This window comes from Somniosus microcephalus, chromosome 32 (genome assembly GCF_052327205.1).
Source record: "Somniosus microcephalus isolate GS21.2 chromosome 32, FLI_Smic_1.0, whole genome shotgun sequence".
Classification (NCBI taxonomy): domain Eukaryota; kingdom Metazoa; phylum Chordata; class Chondrichthyes; order Squaliformes; family Somniosidae; genus Somniosus; species Somniosus microcephalus.
Genome location: NC_141018.1, coordinates 29,422,938 through 29,443,686, shown reverse-complemented (window position 1 = coordinate 29,443,686; position 20,749 = coordinate 29,422,938). Strand labels below are relative to the sequence as shown.

Below are 20,749 nucleotides of genomic sequence, written 5' to 3'. Positions count from 1 at the left end.
ACTCATTTTTAATGTGGAAGCAAGTCATCCTCGGTTCCGAGGGACTGCCTAAGAAGAAGAAACACAGTACTCCAAGTGTGGTCTAACCAAGGTTCGATACAGGTTTAGCATAACTTCCCTACTTTTCAATTCTATCCCTCTAGAAATAAACCCTAGTACTAGGTTTGCTTTTTTTATGGCCTTGTTAACCTGTGTTGCTATTCATCCAATCAGAATGCACAAAAATGACACTTGACTATAATTCACATAGATAATCAATCATTAGTTCTTTCTTTTCCCCCATTTGCAGCCCCCCTTCAGTCGTGTTACCAGTTTCGAAAGTTGAAAACCAGACACTGACAGAAATGGGCCAGAGTGTGTCTCATGGTTTGAGTTCACTACATTACTTCAGTGACCACACTTCAAATGTGATTACTTGGTTGTAAAGTGATTTGGAATGTCCTGAAGTAATGAAAGGTGCTATATAACAACAACGACTTGCATTTCTATAACGCCTTTAACATAGTAAAACATCCCAAGGCGCTTCACGAGGAGTGATTATCGAACAAAACCTGACACCGAGCCACATAAGGTGATATTAGGGCAGACGAGGCAGGTTTTAAGGAGCGTCTCAAAGGGGGAAAAGAGAGGCGGAGATGTGTAGAAAGGGAATTCCGGAGCCTAGGGCCGAGGCAGCTGAAGGCAAGGCCGCCAATGGCGGGAGCGATTAAAATCGTGAATGCGCAAGAGGCAAGAATTGGAGGAGCGCCGATATCTCGGATGTGGGGCTGGCGGAGGTTACAGAGGTAGGGAGGGGTGAGGCCATGGAGGGATTTGGAAACAAGGAAAACATTGGAACTCCTAACAGATCGGACATTGTTTCGTACCCATTGGTTATTGAATTGTGTCTAGGTCCTTGGCTAGTTCACTGCTCTTTCTCCCCTTGGCTAGTTCAATGTTCTTCACTATTCCTGCTCCTCATGTCTGTACCATGTTTATGGAATCCAGGTTTAAGGAATGAACGATGAAGAACAGCCTCCAAAAGAAGAGACGTGAACAAGGAACCCTATTGAGGTATGGAAGATGCTTAACAGCATGAAGGAGTACAACCCAGAACAGTCCCTTCAGATATACAAGGGCAGCAGGACGAGGGCACAGGTTCAAGGCAATGAAGGACCAATTTAGGATAGACGCCAGGAAATATTTCTTTACACAGATGATGATCAACAGCTGGAATGAGCTGCCAGGAACAACGGTCAAGGCCAGGGCACTGGACTCATTTCAGAAACAGCTGGACGTTGTAATGGGGAAAAGGTCAGGGTGGTATTCTGGGAGTGTGGGACTGAATGGGTCAAATAGCTTTCTTCACCTAAACCTCTTATGATCTTGTAATCAGCTCTTTTTTGCAAAACTTTACACTGCAGGGATACCAAAACACACAGTGTCACCACCATCCCATTTGCCTCCCCTTATTTCTACGCTCCCCTTATTTCTACCCTACCCTTATTTCTACCCTACATAAACTTGAGGTCATCCAAACCTCGGCTGCCCGTGCCCTAACTCGCACCAAGTCCCGTTCACCCATCACCCCTGTGCTCGCTGACCTACAATGGCTCCCGGTTAACCAATGCCTCGATTTTAAAATTCTCATGCTTGTTTTCAAATACCTCCATGGCCTCGCTCCCTCCCTATCTCTGTAATCTCCTCCAGCCCCACAACACCCCCCGCCTGAGATATCTGCGCTCCGCTAATTCTGCCCTCTTGAGCATCCCTGATTATAATCGCTCCACTCCAGGGACTTGAGCACATAAAGCTAGGCTGACACTCCAGTACAGTGCTGAGGGAGTGCTGCACTGTCGGAGGTGCCGTCTTTCGGATGGGACGCTAAACTGAGGCCCCTGTCTGCTCTCTCAGGTGGACGTAAAAGATCCCGTGGCACTATTTTGAGGAAGAGCAGGGGAGTTATCCCCTGGTGTTCTGGCCAATATTTATCCCTCAACCAACATAACAAAAAAGATTACCTGGTCAGAATCACATTGTTGTTTGTGGGAGCTTGCTGTGCGCAAATTGGCTGCCGCATTTCCCATATTACAAGAGTGAATCCACTTTTTAAAAAAAAGTACTTCATTGGCTGTAAAGCGCTTTGAGACGTCCGGTGGTCATGAAAGGCGCTATATAAATGCAAGTCTTTCTTTCTTTACCTTTGGTGGCCATGCCTTCTGTTGCCTGGGCCCTAAGCTCTGGAATTCCCTCCCTAAACCTCTCCGCCTCGCTACCTCTCTCTCCTCCTTTAAGACGCTCCTTAAAACCGACCTCTTTGACCAAGCTTTTGGTCATCTGCCCTAATTTCTCCTTATGTGGCTCGGTGTTAATTTTGTTTGTTTTATAACACTCCTGTGCAGCGCCTGGAGACGTTTTACTATGTTAAAGGCGCTATATAAATACAAGTGTCATGAATCTTATCATTCATGAAGAAATGACTCATGAAATAACACTGGGCAGCCAGCTGGTGGAGCCGTCCAAGGAGTATAAATACTCGGGCGTGGACCCAGCTTGCCCAGGATGTTTTTGTAACCAGGAACTAGTGATGTACAGGAAACTCTTTATTATCCGGCACCAACGGGACCGGTGTGGTGCCGGTTTATCAAAAAGTCCGGATTACAGAGAGGTATAGTTTAAAAGGTACGAGAGCGCCGTACACAGCAACAAATCCAGGCTTCCCTGTTGCTTAGCAACATGTGCAGGAACTCCGGCCACAGACCAAGCATCCCTGTTGCTTAGCAACAAGTGTAGGAGCCCCAGTTGCACAGCCACAGATCCAGGAACTGCCACTAATATGAAGTAAAACTTACCTGAACCTACTCCTGAATTTTGCCGGTTAACAGAGATTTCCGGTTATTTAGGTGTCGGTAAATCGAGAGTTTCCTGTAACTAGAATCTCATGGTTGTGAAACAGTTGATTAAAGCCTTGTTTTATACTCAAACCAAGTACTCAGTGAGTTTTCTTACATCAATAAGTTGTTGTTGTTGTTGATCAAACTCCACGCACGTCTAGATTTCTTTGCTCAGCCTGCCCCAACAGCTCACTTAGTAAAGGCACTGCTCAATGTCGGATGGAGCCAGCCGCACCAAGGAGGTCAAATTTTAACCCCTGGTCTCGATCCTAGTCCAATTCAACTGTTCCGGATCCTGGATTCCAATTGCTGCCTCGTGCCCTGTGAGTGTAAATCCATTACTCCGAGGGAAGTGCGTTAATAAGCATGACTTCACCCAGGCTCCGTCAGGAGTGCCCTTCAGTTTTCTCGCACATCTGTTACGAGTTGGCTACTGGTAATTGCAGGGCGCCTCCAGCCTTGATATCTCATTTTCGGCTAACTGCCTCCAGCAATTACGCTTTTTTTTCCTCCCTTCCCCACATTACAGTAATTAAATAAATGCAGCTTCCTCGCCCCAGTGAAAAGCCACTGGGAGCGAGGTCTTACAATTCAACTGGAGCTTTGAGAAAAGACGAGAAATTAAATCTCTCCGCAGGCAGGTTACTGGCCTGATTTGGGGTTTCACGATAAAACCAGTCACGCTGAAATATAGTCAATCCCGAAGGCATGCCTGGCGGTTTTTGTCACTCACCAGGGACTTAGCATTGAAAGTAAAGAAACAACCTCACTTTTAATCTTGCTTAAAAACCTGTTCCATCTCCAACATTTTTCCCAGTTCTGGCGAAGGGTCATCGACCTGAAACGTTAACTGTTTCTCTCTCCGCAGATGCTGCCTGACCTGCTGAGTGTCTTCAGCATTTTCCGTTGTTATTTCACTTTTAATAATCTCCACCGCGATACAGGTGGAGAGCAGGTAGAGTGTAGGACCAAACATGCTTCTGAAGGACCTCTGTGTAATGTCTCATAGAAACATAGAAGATAGGAGCAGGAGTAGGCCATTCGGCCCCTCGAGCCTGCTCCGCCATTCAATGAGATCATGGCTGATCCTCCAAATTCAGTACCCTGTCCCTGCCTTCTCCCCATATCCCTTGATCCCTTTAGCCTTAAGAAATATATCTAACTCCTTCTTGAATATATTTAATGAATTGGCCTCTACTGCCTTCTGTGGTAGAGAATTCCACAGGCTCACCACTCTCTGGGTGAAGAAATTCCTCCTCATCTCAGTCCTAAATGGCTTACCCCTTATCCTTAGACTGTGACCCCTGGTTCTGGACTCCCCGACCATCGGGAACATCCTTCCTGCATCTAGTCTGTCTAGTCCTGTTAGAATTTTATAAGTTTCAATGAGATCCCCTCTCATTCTTTTAAACTCCAGCGAGTGTAAGCCCAATCGACCCAATCTCTCCTCATACGTCATTCCTGCCATCCCAGGTATCAGCCTGGTGAATCTTCGCTGCACTCCTTCCATGGCAAGAACGTCCTTCCTCAGATAAGGCGACTAAAACTGCACACAATACTCAAGGTGTGGTCTCACCAAGGCCCAGTACAACTGCAGCAAGACATCCTTGTTCCTGTACTCAAACCCTCTCACTACGAAATCTCATGGCGCTGCGGCACGTAGCGCCACGATATTCCCTCGCAGCGCCCCGAGAGAGAGGCGGGGGCGCTTCCAGTAGCGCCCCACTTCCCTCTTGGGGCGCTACCACTCAATTTCCGTCGTGGGGGCGCTAATTTTTCCGGGGCGCTAAAAGTAGCGCCCCAGCGAAGTTAGCACCCCAAAAGGAACGCGACTCAATCTTTAGCCCTGGATCTTTTACTTCCGGCTTTCTGTGCTCGCTGTACAACTGGTTTTGTCTGCTGAAGTATTTTGAGCAAAGCATCGTGATTATTCATGCTACAGCTTGGCAGAATGGAACAATCCCAGCACATTCCTACAGCAACAATATATTTAACATTACTTGCCGGGGTGGCTGCTAAAGTAATCTAAGCATCCATTTCTCAAGGCCTCTCGGCCTTAGAGGAACTATCCAGTTGACCGACCCATCCGGTACGGCATGCAAGGGCAGCGTCTCAATAAAATGAGATTGCCATATTCTACTGAAGGCTCTGGGAAAGCCGAGCTCTGGCATCATTAATCAATCGACTGATTCCGAAACCAAATCAGTGTACAAAAGTCTCAGTAACCCTGAAACCATCCCCTGCACACAATGGTGCCGGTAACACAAACCCCTTTCAGTGCCACTGAAATTGCAATCTGTATAGTCTGCCACTAAATGACCTTTATATTCCACAGTCACTTCAAGTAGAGGTGACTCTGTGATCTTACTGGAGTGCCCAGTGCTGTGAAGTCTAAATTGTCGGGGCAACAAGATCTTGGGGGAAAAATTCAGTATCGCTCCGTTTGGGGCGCCATTATTGGCCGTGCGCAAAGTTTAGCGCCTGGTGCTAATTATCGCCTCCGACCGCAAACTTGGCTTTTATCGCCCCTGGAGGTGATTGGAGCGCTAAATCAGGTGCTACACACCTCTTTTAAGGCACTAAGGCCGAGGAGCGAGGCGCTACCTCAGAACGCTGGCGAAGCAAGGAAGGGCAAATCAAAATGAAGTTGCAAAGTGCTGCTCAGCACCCAAAACTCCTTCACACAGCGTTGAATCTCTCCAGAAGTCTCTCTCTCTCTCTCAGAATGCGTGGTGCAAAAATGTCACCGACAAAAAAAGGCAGGAAGCGGTCGCCTTTAAATAGCGCTCCCCCAGTCCCTTCCTGACAGTAAAACGCTCCCCTCAACCTGTCGTTGCTAGCGGCAGGCGGTAAGGCAGGGGGCGCCACTCAATATCCGGTCCAGGACGCTACCAGGGCATTGCGCACTCGACTGACGTCACGATCTGCCGGCGCAGGAGATCGTGGCGGTAGTGTTTAGTGCCGCCGCAAAATGTCTAGTTAATTTCGCGAGCGGCCACAAACATCGCCGTGCACGGGCGCTAGTTGCTTTGCGCCCCATTAGCGCCCTCTTAAGGCGCTAACGGGAGGCACAAACAACTAAATTTTTCCCCCCTTGTACTTAAACAGCGCCTTTAACGTAGTAAAATGTCCCAAGGCACTTCTTCTTAGGCAGTCCCTCGGAACCGAGGATGGCTTGCTTCCACATTAAAAATGAGTTCTCAGGTGACTGATGAGTCCAATGCGGGACCTACAGTCTCTGTCACAGGTGGGGCAGACGGTGGTTGAAGGGGCGGGTGGGTGGGGTGCTTGGGTTGACGTCCGCTGCCTGCGCTTGGCTTCCGCTTGCTCCCGGCGAAGAGACTCGAGGTGTTCGGCGCCTTCCCGGATGCTTCTCCTCCACTTTGTGCGGTCTTGGGCCAGGGATTCAATCCCAGGTGTCGGTGGGGATGTTGCACTTTTTCAAGGAGGCTTTGAGGGTGTCCTTGAAGCGTTTCCTCTGCCCACCTGGGGCTCTCTTGCCGTGCCGGAGCTCTGAGTAGAGCGCTTGTTTTGGGATTCTCGTATCGGGCATGCGGATGATGTGGCCCGTCCATCGGAGCTGATCGAGCGTGGTCAAAGCTTCGATGCTGGGGATGTTGGCCTGAACGAGAACAACTGACGTTGGTGCGCCTATCCTGCCAATGGATTTGCAGAATCTTGCGGAGGCAGCGTTGGTGGTACCTCTCCAGTGCTTTGAGGTGCCTGCTGTACATGGTCCATGTCTCTGAGGCATACAGGAGGGCGGGTATCACTGCTGCTCTGTAGACCATGAGCTTAGTGCCGGGTTATCGAACAAACACAGGAGCGATATCAAACAAAAATTGACACCGAGCCGCATAAGGAAATATTAGGACAGGTGACCAAAAGCTTGGTCAAAGAGGTAGGTTTTAAGGAGCGTCTTAAATGAGGAGAGAGAGGTAGAGAGGCGGAGAGGTTGAGGGAGGGAATTCCTTAGCTTACAGCCCAGCCGGCTGAAGCCACGGCCGCCAATGGTGCAGCCAGAATTGGAGGAACGAAGAGATCAGAACCAGGGGTCACAGTCTAAGGATAAGGGGTAAGCCATTTAGGACAGAGATGAGGAGGAATTTCTTCACCCAGAGAGTGGTGAACCTGTGGAATTCTCGACCACAGGAGACAGTTGAGGCCAATTCATTAAATATATTCAAGAAGGAGTTGGATAGATTTCTTAAGGCTAAGGGGATCAAGGGATATGGGGAGAAGGCAGGGACAGGGCACTGAATTTGGATGATCAGCCATGATTGCATTAAATGGCGGAACAGGCTCGAGGGGCCGAATGGCCTGCTCCTGCTCCTATCTTCTATGTATCTATGTTTCTATGTATCTCTGGAGGAAGTTACAGAGATAGGGAGGAGCGAGGGCACGGATTTGAATACAAGGATGAAAATAAAAAATTTGGACCGGGTGTCAATGTCGAACACCTTTACAACTCATCTGTTTTCCTCCTACGATTAAGTTCTGACTAAATTTTGGAAACAACAGACTGGACTAAAGTGCAAGAAAAAAAAACGCTTACATTTCTATAGCGCCTGTCACCAGGCGGGATGTCCCAAAGCCCTTTAGAGCCAATGAAGTACTTTTTTTTTTGAAGTGTAGTCGCTGATGTAATGTGGGAAACGCAGCAGCCAATTTGCGCACAGCAAGCTCCCACAAACAGCAATGTGATAATGACCAGATCATCTGTTTTAGTGATGTTGATTGAGGGATAAATATTGGCCCCAGAACTCCCCCTGCTCTTCTTCGAAATAGTGGCCCCTGGGATCTTTTGGCCGCAAAATTCATCTCCTTTGCACCTGCTGTTCGCGTCTCTGGGGGGCGCTAATGGGGCACTATGGGCTTATACTGAGGCGCTAGCCGATAGCGCCGTGCCCCCGCTGGTAGCACCCGTGCCGCTGCACCACCGGCGATGACATCATCACCGTGCGCCGCAACCCCTTACCACCCCGTGGCAGAAATTTGTCTGCACCCAGCGAGGCTGCTGCCGGCGGTGTCAGTGCCAGCCTCGTGTGTTGCGAGCCAAGTCGACCTCTGCACGCGGGGCGCTAATTAAAGGGAGGAGCGGCCACGACCCACGCCGCCATTTTATTTTTTGGGCCGAACTCCAGGTCGGCCCTCCGTGGCGGCCCTTGCCGTGGTCGGTGGCCATCATCGTGAAGCCCGGCACCGCGTCTCAGCGCCGGGCTGCAGCCATGGTACCACGCCACCCTGGTGGGCTAGTGCGAGCCATCGGAGGCCCTGCAGAGCTCGCAGCGTCCCTCCCCTTCAACGGACGGGGAGGGGCGCTGAAACACGTCAGTGCTACGAGGAGCAGCCGCATAGCGCTCCGGCGCTACCGCGCTTTGCGCCCCGTTGCACCACCCCGAGAAGAAATGGAGCGCCCGAGATAGTGCTCCGCTTCCTCGCTGGCGCAATACACCGAATTTAGCGGCTGTGGCAGTACTTCCGCACCGGGCACTAAATCTCCGGCGATAATTTGGTTACCACCCCCAAACAGGGCGTAACCGAATTTCACCCCCTTTATGTCCACCTGAGACGGGGCCTCAGCTTCATGGCTGATCCGAAAGATGGCACCTCCGACAGTGCAGCACTCCCTCAGCACTGCACTGGGAGTGTCAGCCTGGATTATGGGCTCAAATATCGGAGGTGGAGCTTGAACCCAAGAGCTTCTGACTCAGAGCGGAGAATGCTACCCACTGAGCCAAGAGACAGAGAGCGACAGTGAGAGAGAGCGACTGCGAGTGGGAGAGAGAGAGCGACAGTGAGAGAGAGAGAGAGCGACAGCGAGCGAGAGAGTGAGAGAGAGCAACAGTGAGCGGGAGAGAGAGAGCGACTGCGAGCGGGAGAGAGAAAGCGAGCGGGAGAGAGAGAGAGCGACTGCGAGCGGGAGAGAGAGAGAGCGACTGCGAGCGGGAGAGAGAGAGAGAGAGCGACTGCGAGCGGGAGAGAGAGAGAGAGCGACTGCGAGCGGGAGAGAGAGAGAGAGCGACTGCGAGCGGGAGAGAGAGAGAGAGCGTGACAGCGAGCGGGAGAGAGAGCGACAGCGAGAGAGAGAGAGAGCGACAGCAATAGACAGAGACAGAGCGAGAGAGAGAGAGAGAGAGCGAACGAGAGAGCGACAGCGAGAGAGACAGCGAGCGATAGTGAGCGAGAGAGCGACAGCGAGAGAGAGACAGAGAGAGACAGCGAGCGAGAGAGAGAGTGACAGCAAGAGAGAGAGCGACAGAGAGAGAGAGAGCACGACAGCGAGAGAGAGAGAGACAGAGGACAGCTAGAGAGAGACAGTGAGCGAGAGAGAGCGACAGCGAGCGAGAGCAGTATTCTAAATAGTAGACTACTGGATTTTCTTAACAAACATAATATCCTTAGAAAAAATCAAACAGGCTTTCTTCCAAAACACCGCACCACCGACCATATCTATACCCTTCACACTCTCATTGAAAAACATATACACCAAACAAAAAATGGGAAACTATTCGCTTGTTTCATTGACTTCAAGAAAGCCTTTGACTCTATCTGGCATGAAGGGCTCTATTATAAACTTCTTCAGTGTGGAATAGGGGGCAAAGTCTATGACCTTATTAAATCGATGTATCTGAAAAATAAATGCGGTGTCAAAATTGGAGACAAACGCACCGGTTTCTTCACCCAGAGAAGAGGCGTCTGGGCAGGGCTGCAATTTGAGCCCGGCCCTGTTCAACATATACATAAACGAATTAGCAGACATGCTGGAGCAAAGCGAGTCACCGGGTCTCTGTCTCCTGGATGGAGAAGTGAAATCCCTGTTCTATGCGGACGACCTGGTTCTGCTGTCTCCCACAGAACAGGGATTACAGCGACAATTAGACCTACTCGACAAATACTGCCAAAATTGGGCCCTAACAGTAAATCTAAAGAAAACCAACATCATGATTTTTCAAAAAAGGCCCAGGTGTCAGGAAAACAAATACCAGTTTACTCTCAGTGATACCATCATAGGACACACTATGAGCTACACTTACCTTGGTCTAACCATTACAGCATCAGGGAGCTTCAGCATAGCAGTGAATGCACTAAAAGAAAAAGCCCGAAGAGCCCTATATGCAATAAAAAGAAAATTCTACAACATCCAAATCCCAATCAAAATCTGGCTCAAAATATTTGACAGCATAATCCTGCCCATTGCGCTGTACGGTAGTGAAGTATGGGGCCCGCTCAATCACCATAGCTACACTAAATGGGAAAAACACACAATAGAAGCCCTACATGCAGAATTTTGCCGAAGCATTCTTCGCACCCAAAGGAAAACACCAACAAATGCATGCAGAGCCGAACTAGGCAGATACCCACTGATAATAAACATCCAAAAACGAGCACTAAACTTCCTAAATCACCTCAAATCTAGCTCCCCAGACACCCTTCATTTTAAAGCCTTCCAGACCCAAGAGCTAAACCCAGAAAAGAGTCCCCTGAGTCAGCTGCTACTGAAACTAAGTACTCCTACTCAGCCGGACCCTGACCAGTCCCAGGCCAACACTGCCGTCCAAACACCAATCCGAGTGAACCAAATCATTAAACAATGCAAAGAAACCTACCTGGAACATTGGAACAAAATAACCAAAAGCCAAAGCAGATTAGAATATTACCGGGCCCTAAAAAGAGAATATAAACTGGCAGACTATCTCTCGACCATCAGAGACACAAAACAGAGACAGACCCTCACCAGGTACAGACTAAGCGACCACCAACTGGCAATTGAAAAAGGAAGATACAAGAAATCCTGGCAGCCTAGAGAGAATAGAATATGTGATCAATGTCTGGCCGGCGAGGTTGAGACAGAGATGCATTTCCTCCTAAAATGCGAAAAATTCAACACAACAAGAAACATATTATTTGACAAGCTCAACCAAACAACCCCAGATTTCAAAGAATTGGATGACCTGTCAAAATTAAGATTAGTCCTGGGAGAAGGAGACAGACCATACCTTGGTGCCAAATATGTAACAACATGTCACAACCTGAGGACTGTTTAAAATTAATAATGAATGTACCCAACGATGTTCAACAACTGTTTAAATTAATATTGTTTAAACTAATATTGTATGTACCCAACGAAGGTCAAAATTGTTTGACACCTACAGAATGTTGGAAAACTGTACTTTTTGTTATGTAAGCTTTGGCAATATGGTTCCCTGTAAACTTTCATGCCAATAAAGCATTTGAATTGAATTGAGAGAGCGACAGCGAGCGAGGGAGAGAGTGACAGCGAGAGAGCAACAGCGAGCGAGAGATAGCGAGCGAGGGAGTGACAGTGAGAGAGAGAGCGACAGCGAGAGAGAGACAGTGAGAGAGAGCGACAGTGAGAGAGAGCGACAGTGAGAGAGTGACAGTGAGAGAGAGTGACAGTGAGAGAGAGAGAGGGACAGCGAGAGAGAGCGACAGTGAGAGAGAGAGCGACAGCGAGAGAGAGCGAGCGCGACAGCGAGAGAGAGCGAGAGCGACAGCAAGAGAGAGAGCGACAGCGACAGAGAGAGCGACAGCGACAGAGAGAGCGACAGCGAGAGAGACAGTGACAGCGAGAGAGAGCAAGAGAGTGACAGCGAGAGAGAGAGCGACAGCGAGCGAGAGCGACAGCGAGAGATGGAGAGAGCGACAGCGAGAGAGAGAGCGACAGCGAGAGAGAGAGAGAGAGTGAGAGAGACAGCAAAAGAGAGAGCGACAGCGAGAGAGAGAGAGAGTGAGAGAGAGAGACAGCAAAAGAGAGAGAGAGCGACAGCGAGAGAGAGAGAGTGAGAGAGCAACAGCGAGAGAGACATCGAGAGAGACAGCGAGAGAGAGAGAGAGCGACAGCGAGAGAGAGAGAGTGAGAGTGAGCGACAGCGAGAGAGAGAGAAAGAAAGCGACAGCGAGAGAGAGACAGCGAGCGACAGCGAGAGAGAGCGAGCGAGAGAGAGACAGCGAGCGGGAGAGAGAACGACAGCGAGTGAGAGAGAGAGAGAGAGCGACAGTGAGAGAGAGAGCGACAGCACGAGAGAGTGACAGCGAGAGAAAGAGAGCGACAGCGAGAGAGAGACAGCGACAGAGAGAGAGCGACAGCGAGAGAGACAGCGACAGAGAGAGACAGCGACAGCAAGCAATAGAGCGACAGCGAGAGAGTGAGAGCGACAGCGAGCGAGAGAGAGAGTGCGAGGGAGCTACAGCGAGCGAGAGCGATACAGAGAGCGACAGCCAGAGAGAGAGACAGCGAGAGAGCGAGAGCGACAGCGAGAGAGCGAGTGACAGCGAGCAAGAGAGCGACAGCGAGAGAGAGAGCAACAGCGAGAGAGAGAGCAACAGCGAGAGAGAGCAACAGCGAGAGAGAGCAACAACGAGAGAGAGCAACAGCGAGAGAGAGAGCAACAGAGGGAGCGACAGCGAACGATAGAGAGAGCAACAGCGATAGAGAGAGCGACAGCAAGAGAGAGAGAGAGCGACAGCGAGAGAGAGACAGCGAGAGAGAGAGTGAGCGACAGCGAGAGAGCGACAGCGAGAGAGAGAGAGCGAGAGACAGAGAGCGACAGCGAGAGAGAGCGACAGCGAGAGAGAGACAGAGAGAGACAGAGAGAGAGAGCGACAGCAAACGGGAGAGAGAGAGCGACAGCGAGCGCGTGAGAGGAGAGAGAGAGAGAGAGCGACAGTGAGAGAGAGAGACAGCGAGTGAGAGAGCGACAGCGAGCGAGAGAGTGCGACAGCGAGCGAGAGAGTGCGACAGCGAGAGCGACAGCGAGAGAGAGAGCGACAGCGAGAGAGAGAGCGCGACAGAGAGAGAGCGACAGAGAGCTAGAGAGCGACAGCGAGCGAGAGAAACAGAGCGACAGCGAGCGAGAGAAACAGAGCGACAGCGAGAGAGAGAGACAGTGAGCGAGAGAGAGACAGAGAGAGAGAGAGAGACAGTGAGCGAGAGAGAGACAGAGAGAAAGAGACAGACAGAGCGACAACGAGAGAGAGCGACAGCGAGAGAGAGTGACAGCAAGAAAGAGAGTGCGAGAGAGAGCGAGAGACAGAGAGAGCGACAGCGAGAGAAAGAGCGATAGCGAGCGAGGGAAAGAGTGACAGTGAGAGAGAGAGCGACAGCGAGAGAGCGACAGCGAGAGCGACAGCGTGCGAGAGAGCGATAGCGAGCGAGGGAGAGTGAGTGAGAGAGAGAGCGACAGCGAGAGAGAGCGACAGCGAGAGAGAGAGTGTCAGTGAGAGAGCGCGACAGCGAGAGAGAGCGAAAGCGAGAGAGAGCGACAGCAAGAGAGAGAGAGCGACAGCGAGAGAGAGAGCGAGCGCGAGAGCGACAGCGAGAGAGAGAGCGACAGCGAGAGAGAGAGCGACAGCGAGAGGGCGAGCGACAGCGAGAGGGCGAGCGACAGCGAGAGGGCGAGCGACAGCGAGAGGGCGAGCGCGACAGCGAGAGCGACAGCGAGAGAGAGAGCGACAGCGAGAGAGAGAGAGCGACAGCGAGAGAGAGCGACAGCGAGAGAGAGAGCGACAGCGAGAGAGAGAGCGACAGCGAGAGGGCGAGCGCGACAGCGAGAGAGAGAGCGAGAGAGAGAGCGACAGCGAGAGAGAGCGACACGAGAGAGCGACAGCGAGAGAGAGAGCGACAGCGAGAGAGAGAGCGACAGCGAGAGAGAGTGACAGCGAGAGAGAGCGACAGCGAGAGAGTGACAGTGAGAGAGCGCGACAGCGAGAGAGAGCGACAGCGAGAGAGAGTGAGAGAGCGCGACAGCGAGAGAGAGCGACAGCGAGAGAGAGCAACAGCGAGAGAGAGAGTGACAGTGAGAGAGAGCGACAGCGAGAGAGCGACAGCGAGAGAGAGAGACAGCGAGCGAGACAGCGAGAGAGAGACAGTGAGAGAGCGACAGCAAGAGAGAGAGCGACAGCAAGAGAGAGCGACAGCGAGAGAGTGACAGTGAGAGAGAGAGAGCGACAGCGAGAGCGCGACAGCGAGAGCGACAGCGAGAGAGAGCAACAGCGAGAGAGAGAGAGTGACAGTGAGAGAGAGACAGCGAGAGTGCGAGCGCGACAGCGAGAGAGAGCAACAGCGAGAGAGAGAAAGAGTGACAGTGAGAGAGCGACAGCGAGAGCGACAGCGAGAGAGAGCGACAGCGAGAGACAGAGCGAGCGCGAGAAAGTGACAGCGAGAGAGAGCGACAGCGAGAGAGAGACAGTGAGAGTGAGAGCGACAGCGAGAGAGCGACAGCGAGAGAGTGACAGTGAGAGAGAGTGACAGCGAGAGTGCGAGCGCGACAGCGAGAGAGCAACAGCGAGAGAGAGCAACAGCGAGAGAGAGAAAGAGTGACAGAGAGAGAGCGACAGCGAGAGCGAGAGAGAGCGACAGCGAGAGACAGAGCGAGCGCGAGAAAGTGACAGCGAGAGAGAGCGACAGCGAGAGACAGTGAGAGTGAGAGCGACAGCGAGAGAGAGAGCGACAGCGAGAGAGTGACAGTGAGAGAGAGCGACAGCGAGAGAGAGCGACAGCGAGAGAGTGACAGTGAGAGAGTGACAGTGAGAGTGAGAGCGACAGCGAGAGAGCGACAGCGAGAGAGTGACAGTGAGAGAGAGCGACAGCGAGAGAGAGCGACAGCGAGAGAGAGCGACAGTGAGAGAGTGACAGTGAGAGTGAGAGCGACAGCGAGAGAGAGAGCGACAGCGAGAGAGTGACAGTGAGAGAGAGCGACAGCGAGAGAGAGCGACAGCGAGAGAGAGTGACAGCGAGAGAGAGCGACAGCGAGAGAGTGACAGTGAGAGAGAGCGACAGCGAGAGAGAGCGACAGCGAGAGAGAGCGACAGTGAGAGAGTGACAGTGAGAGTGAGAGCGACAGCGAGAGAGAGAGCGACAGCGAGAGAGTGACAGTGAGAGAGAGCGACAGCGAGAGAGAGAGTGACAGTGAGAGAGAGCGACAGCGAGAGAGAGAGCGACAGCGAGAGAGTGACAGCGAGAGAGAGTGACAGCGAGAGAGAGAGACAGCGAGAGAGAGAGACAGCGAGAGAGAGAGACAGCGAGAGAGAGACAGCAAGAGAGAGAGTGCGAGAGAGAGCGAGAGAGAGAGACAGAGAGAGCGACAGCGAGAGAAAGAGCAATAGCGAGCGAGAGAGAGTGACAGTGAGAGAGAGAGCGACAGCGAGAGACAGAGCGAGCGCGAGAGAGAAAGTGACAGCGAGAGAGCGACAGCGAGAGAGAGAGACAGCGAGAGAGTGACAGCGAGAAAGAGCGACAGCGAGAGAGAGCGACAGCGAGAGAGAGCGACAGCGAGAGAGAGCGACAGCGAGAGAGAGCGACAGCGAGAGAGCGACAGCGAGAGAGAGAGCGACAGCGAGCGACAGCGAGAGAGTGACAGTGATAGAGAGCGACAGCGAGAGTGCGAGCGCGACAGCGAGAGAGAGCGACAGCGAGAGAGAGAGAGAGTGACAGTGAGAGAGAGCGACAGCGAGAGAGAGCGACAGCGAGAGAGCGACAGCGAGAGAGACAGCGAGAGAGACAGCGAGAGAGAGAGACAGCGAGAGAGTGACAGCGAGAGAGACAGCGAGAGACAGCGAGAGAGCGACAGCGAGAGAGAGAGCGACAGCGAGAGAGCGACAGCGATAGAGAGCGACAGCGAAAGAGAGAGTGACAGTGAGAGAGAGAGAGTGACAGTGAGAGAGAGCAACAGCGAGAGAGAGCGACAGCGAGAGAGAGAGAGTGACAGTGAGAGAGAGCGACAGCGAGAGCGACAGCGAGAGAGAGCGAGAGCGACAGCGAGAGAGCGCGACAGCGAGAGAGGGAGAGCGACAGCAAGAGAGAGAGCGACAGCGAGAGAGTGACAGCGAGAGAGAGGCAGCAAGAGAGAGAGTGACAGCGAGAGAGAGAGCGACAGTGAGTGAGAGAGAGCGACAGCGAGAGAGAGAGACAGCGAGAGAGCGACAGCGAGAGAGAGAGCGACAGCGAGAGAGCGACAGCGATAGAGAGCGACAGCGAAAGAGAGAGTGACAGTGAGAGAGAGAGAGTGACAGTGAGAGAGAGCAACAGCGAGAGAGAGCGACAGCGAGAGAGAGAGAGAGTGACAGTGAGAGAGAGCGACAGCGAGAGCGACAGCGAGAGAGAGCGAGAGCGACAGCGAGAGAGAGAGCGCGACAGCGAGAGAGGGAGAGCGACAGCAAGAGAGAGAGCGACAGCGAGAGAGTGACAGCGAGAGAGAGGCAGCAAGAGAGAGAGTGACAGCGAGAGAGAGAGCGACAGTGAGTGAGAGAGAGCGACAGCGAGAGATGGAGAGAGCGAGCGACAGCGAGAGACAGCGAGAGAGACAGCGAGAGATAGAGCGACAGCGAGAGAAAGCGACAGCGAGAGAGAGAGCGAGCGCGAGAGAGCGACAGCGAGAGAGACAGCGAGAGCGACAGCGAGAGAGAGACAGCGAGAGAGAGAGCGACAGCGAGAGAGAGCGACAGCGAGAGAGAGAGTGACAGTGAGAGAGAGAGCGACAGCGAGAGAGTGACAGCGAGAGAGTGACAGCGAGAGAGCGACAGCGAGAGAGCGACAGCGAGAGAGAGAGCGACAGCGAGAGAGAGCGACAGCGAGAGAGAGCGACAGCGAGAGAGAGCGACAGCGAGAGAGAGAGCGACAGCGAGAGAGCGACAGTGAGAGCGAGCGACAGCGAGAGAGAGTGACAGTGAGAGAGAGCGACAGCGAGAGAGAGAGAGCGACAGCGAGAGAGCGACAGCGAGAGAGTGACAGTGAGAGAGAGCGACAGTGAGAGCGAGCGACAGTGAGAGAGAGAGAGAGTGACAGTGAGAGAGAGAGCGACAGCGAGAGAGCGACAGCGAGAGAGAGTGACAGTGAGAGAGAGAGCGACAGCGAGAGAGCGACAGCGAGAGAGAGTGACAGTGAGAGAGAGCGACAGCGAGAGAGAGAGAGTGACAGTGAGAGAGAGCGACAGCGAGAGAGAGAGCGACAGCAAGAGAGAGAGTGACAGCAAGAGAGAGAGTGACAGCAAGAGAGAGAGTGACAGCGAGAGAGACAGCGAGAGAGACAGCAAGAGAGAGAGCGAGAGAGAGACAGAGAGAGCGACAGCGAGAGAAAGAGCAATAGCGAGCGAGAGAGAGTGACAGTGAGAGAGCGACAGCGAGAGACAGAGCGAGCGCGAGAGAGAAAGTGACAGCGAGAGAGCGACAGCGAGAGAGAGCGACAGCGAGAGAGCGACAGCGAGAGAGAGCGACAGCGAGAGAGAGAGCGACAGCGAGAGAGAGAGCGACAGCGAGAGAGAGCGACAGCGAGAGAGAGCGACAGCGAGAGAGAGAGCGACAGCGAGAGAGCGACAGTGAGAGCGAGCGACAGCGAGAGAGTGACAGTGAGAGAGAGCGACAGCGAGAGAGAGAGAGCGACAGCGAGAGAGCGACAGCGTGAGAGTGACAGTGAGAGAGAGCGACAGTGAGAGCGAGCGACAGTGAGAGAGAGAGAGAGTGACAGTGAGAGAGAGAGCGACAGCGAGAGAGAGAGAGAGTGACAGTGAGAGAGAGAGCGACAGCGAGAGAGCGACAGCGAGAGAGAGTGACAGTGAGAGAGAGCGACAGCGAGAGTGACAGTGAGAGAGAGTGACAGCAAGAGAGAGAGTGACAGCGAGAGAGCGACAGCGAGAGAGAGAGACAGCGAGAGCGAGAGACAGCGAGAGAGACAGCAAGAGAGAGAGCGAGAGAGAGAGAGACAGAGAGAGCGACAGCGAGAGAAAGAGCAATAGCGAGCGAGAGTGACAGTGAGAGAGAGAGCGACAGCGAGAGACAGAGCGAGCGCGAGAGAGAAAGTGACAGCGAGAGAGCGACAGCGAGAGAGAGAGACAGCGAGAGAGAGCGACAGCGAGAGAGCGACAGCGAGAGAGAGCGACAGCGAGAGAGCGACAGCGAGAGAGAGCGACAGCGAGAGAGCGACAGCGAGAGAGCGACAGCGAGAGAGCGACAGCGAGAGAGAGCGACAGCGAGAGAGAGCGACAGCGAGAGAGAGTGACAGTGAGAGCGACAGCGAGAGAGAGCGACAGCGAAAGAGAGAGTGACAGTGAGAGAGAGTGACAGCGAGAGAGAGTGACAGTGAGAGAGAGCGACAGCGAGAGCGACAGCGAGAGAGAGTGACAGTGAGAGTGAGAGCAACAGCGAGAGAGCGCAACAGCGAGAGAGAGCGACAGCAACAGCGAGAGAGTGACAGCGAGAGAGAGACAGCGAGAGAGAGCGACAGCGAGAGAGCGACAGCGAGAGAGCGACAGCGAGAGAGCGACAGCGAGAGCGACAGCGAGAGAGAGCGACAGCGAGAGAGAGAGTGACAGTGAGAGCGACAGCGAGAGAGAGCGACAGCGAAAGAGAGAGTGACAGTGAGAGAGAGTGACAGCGAGAGAGAGTGACAGTGAGAGAGAGCGACAGCGAGAGCGACAGCGAGAGAGAGTGACAGTGAGAGTGAGAGCAACAGCGAGAGAGCGCAACAGCGAGAGAGAGCGACAGCAACAGCGAGAGAGTGACAGCGAGAGAGAGACAGCGAGAGAGAGAGTGACAGCGAGAGAGAGAGCGACAGTGAGTGAGAGAGAGTGACAGCGAGAGATGGAGAGAGCGAGCGACAGCGAGAGAGAGCGACTGCGAGAGAGACAGCGAGAGAGAGAGCGCGACAGTGAGAGAGCGACAGCGAGAGAGAGCGACAGCGAGAGAGCGACAGCGAGAGAGAGCGACAGCGAGAGAGAGTGACAGTGAGAGAGAGCGACAGCGAGAGAGTGACAGTGAGAGAGAGCGACAGCGAGAGAGTGACAGTGAGAGAGAGCGACAGCGAGAGAGAGAGCGACAGCAAGAGAGTGACAGCGAGAGAGTGACAGTGAGAGAGAGCGACAGCGAGAGAGAGAGCGACAGCAAGAGAGTGACAGCGAGAGAGACAGCGAGAGAGAGAGAGACAGCGAGAGAGAGAGAGACAGCAAGAGAGAGAGTGACAGCGAGAGAGAGAGTGACAGCGAGAGAGAGTGACAGCGAGAGAGACAGCGAGAGAGAGTGACAGCGAGAGAGACAGCGAGAGAGAGTGACAGCGAGAGAGAGAGCGACAGTGAGTGAGAGAGAGTGACAGCGAGAGATGGAGAGAGCGAGCGACAGCGAGAGAGAGCGACTGCGAGAGAGAGCGACAGTGAGAGAGAGACAGTGAGAGAGAGAGCGACAGCGAGAGAGAGCGACAGCGAGAGAGCGACAGCGAGAGAGAGACAGTGAGAGAGAGAGACAGCATGAGAGAGAGAGAGTGACAGCGAGAGTGACAGCGAGAGAGAGACAGCGAGAGAGTGACAGCGAGAGAGAGACAGCGAGAGAGCGACAGTGAGTGAGAGAGAGTGACAGCGAGAGATGGAGAGAGCGAGCGAGAGCGACTGCGAGAGAGAGAGCGACAGTGAGAGAGAGACAGTAAGAGAGAGAGACAGCATGAGAGAGAGACAGCATGAGAGAGAGAGAGCGACAGCGAGAGAGACAGCGAGAGAGAGACAGCGAGAGAGAGAGACAGCATGAGAGAGAGAGAGTGACAGCGAGAGTGACAGCGAGAGAGAGACAGTAAGAGAGAGAGCGACAGCGAGAGAGAGCGACAGCGAGAGAGAGAGAGTGACAGTGAGAGAGAGCGACAGCGAGAGAGAGAGTGACAGTGAGAGAGAGCGACAGCGAGAGAGTGACAGTGGGAGAGAGCGACAGCGAGAGAGAGAGCGACAGCAAGAGAGTGACAGCGAGAGAGCGACAGTGAGAGAGAGAGACAGCGAGAGAGAGAGCGACAGCAAGAGAGAGAGTGACAGCGAGAGAGAGAGAGACAGCAAGAGAGTGACAGCGAGAGAGCGACAGTGAGAGAGAGAGCGACAGCGAGAGAGCGACAGCGAGAGAGACAGCGAGAGAGAGAGAGTGACAGCGAGAGAGCGACAGTGAGAGAGAGAGCGACAGCGAGAGAGCGACAGCGAGAGAGACAGCGAGAGAGAGAGTGACAGCGAGAGAGAGCGACAGCGAGAGAGAGACAGCGAGAGAGAGAGCGACAGCGAGAGAGAGAGCGACAGCGAGAGAGAGCGACAGCGAGAGAGAGCGACAGCGAGAGAGAGCGACAGCGAGAGAGCAACAGCGAGCGAGAGCGATAGCGAGCAAGGGAGAGAGTGACAGTGAGAGAGTGACAGCGATCGAGAGTGACAGCGAGAGAGCGACAGCGAGAGTGCGAGCGCGACAGCGAGAGAGCGACAGCGAGAGAAAGCAACAGCAAGAGACAGAGCGAGCGCGAGAGAGAGTGACAGCGAGAGAGCGACAGCGAGAGAGAGATAGCGAGAGAGAGAGTGACAGCGAGAGAGAGCGACAGCGAGAGAGAGCGACAGCGAGAGAGAGACAGTGCGAGAGAGCGACAGCGAGAGAGAGAGTGACAGTGAGAGAGAGCGACAGCGAGAGCGACAGAGAGTGACAGTGAGAGAGAGAGGGCGACTGCAAGAGAGAGCGACTGCGAGAGAGAGACAGCGAGAGAGAGAGTGACAGCGAGAGAGAGAGTGACAGCGAGAGATGGAGAGCGAGCGACAGCGAGAGCAACTGCGAGAGAGAGCGACTGCGAGAGAGAGACAGCGAGAGAGCGACAGTGAGAGAGAGAGCGACAGCGAGAGAGAGCGTGACAGCGAGAGAGCGACAGCGAGAGAGAGAGCGACAGCGACAGTGAGAGAGAGCGACAGTGAGAGAGAGAACGACAGCGAGAGAGAGGGACAGTGAGCGAGAGAGAGACAGAGAGAGACAGTGAGCGAGAGAGAGACAGAGAGAGAGAGACAGCGAGCGAGAGAGCGACAGCAAGAGACAGAGAGCGAGAGAGAGAGCGACAGCGAGAGAGAGAGAGCGACAGCGAGAGA

General features: G+C 53.4%; 1 protein-coding gene across 1 annotated transcript in view; it reads right to left on the bottom strand.

The window, feature by feature from the left end:
- Positions 1-20,749, bottom strand: part of LOC147097354 (AT-rich interactive domain-containing protein 3B-like) — a 302,108-nt gene that overhangs the window by 198,776 nt on the left and 82,583 nt on the right. The gene's annotated exons all lie outside the window — the stretch shown is intronic.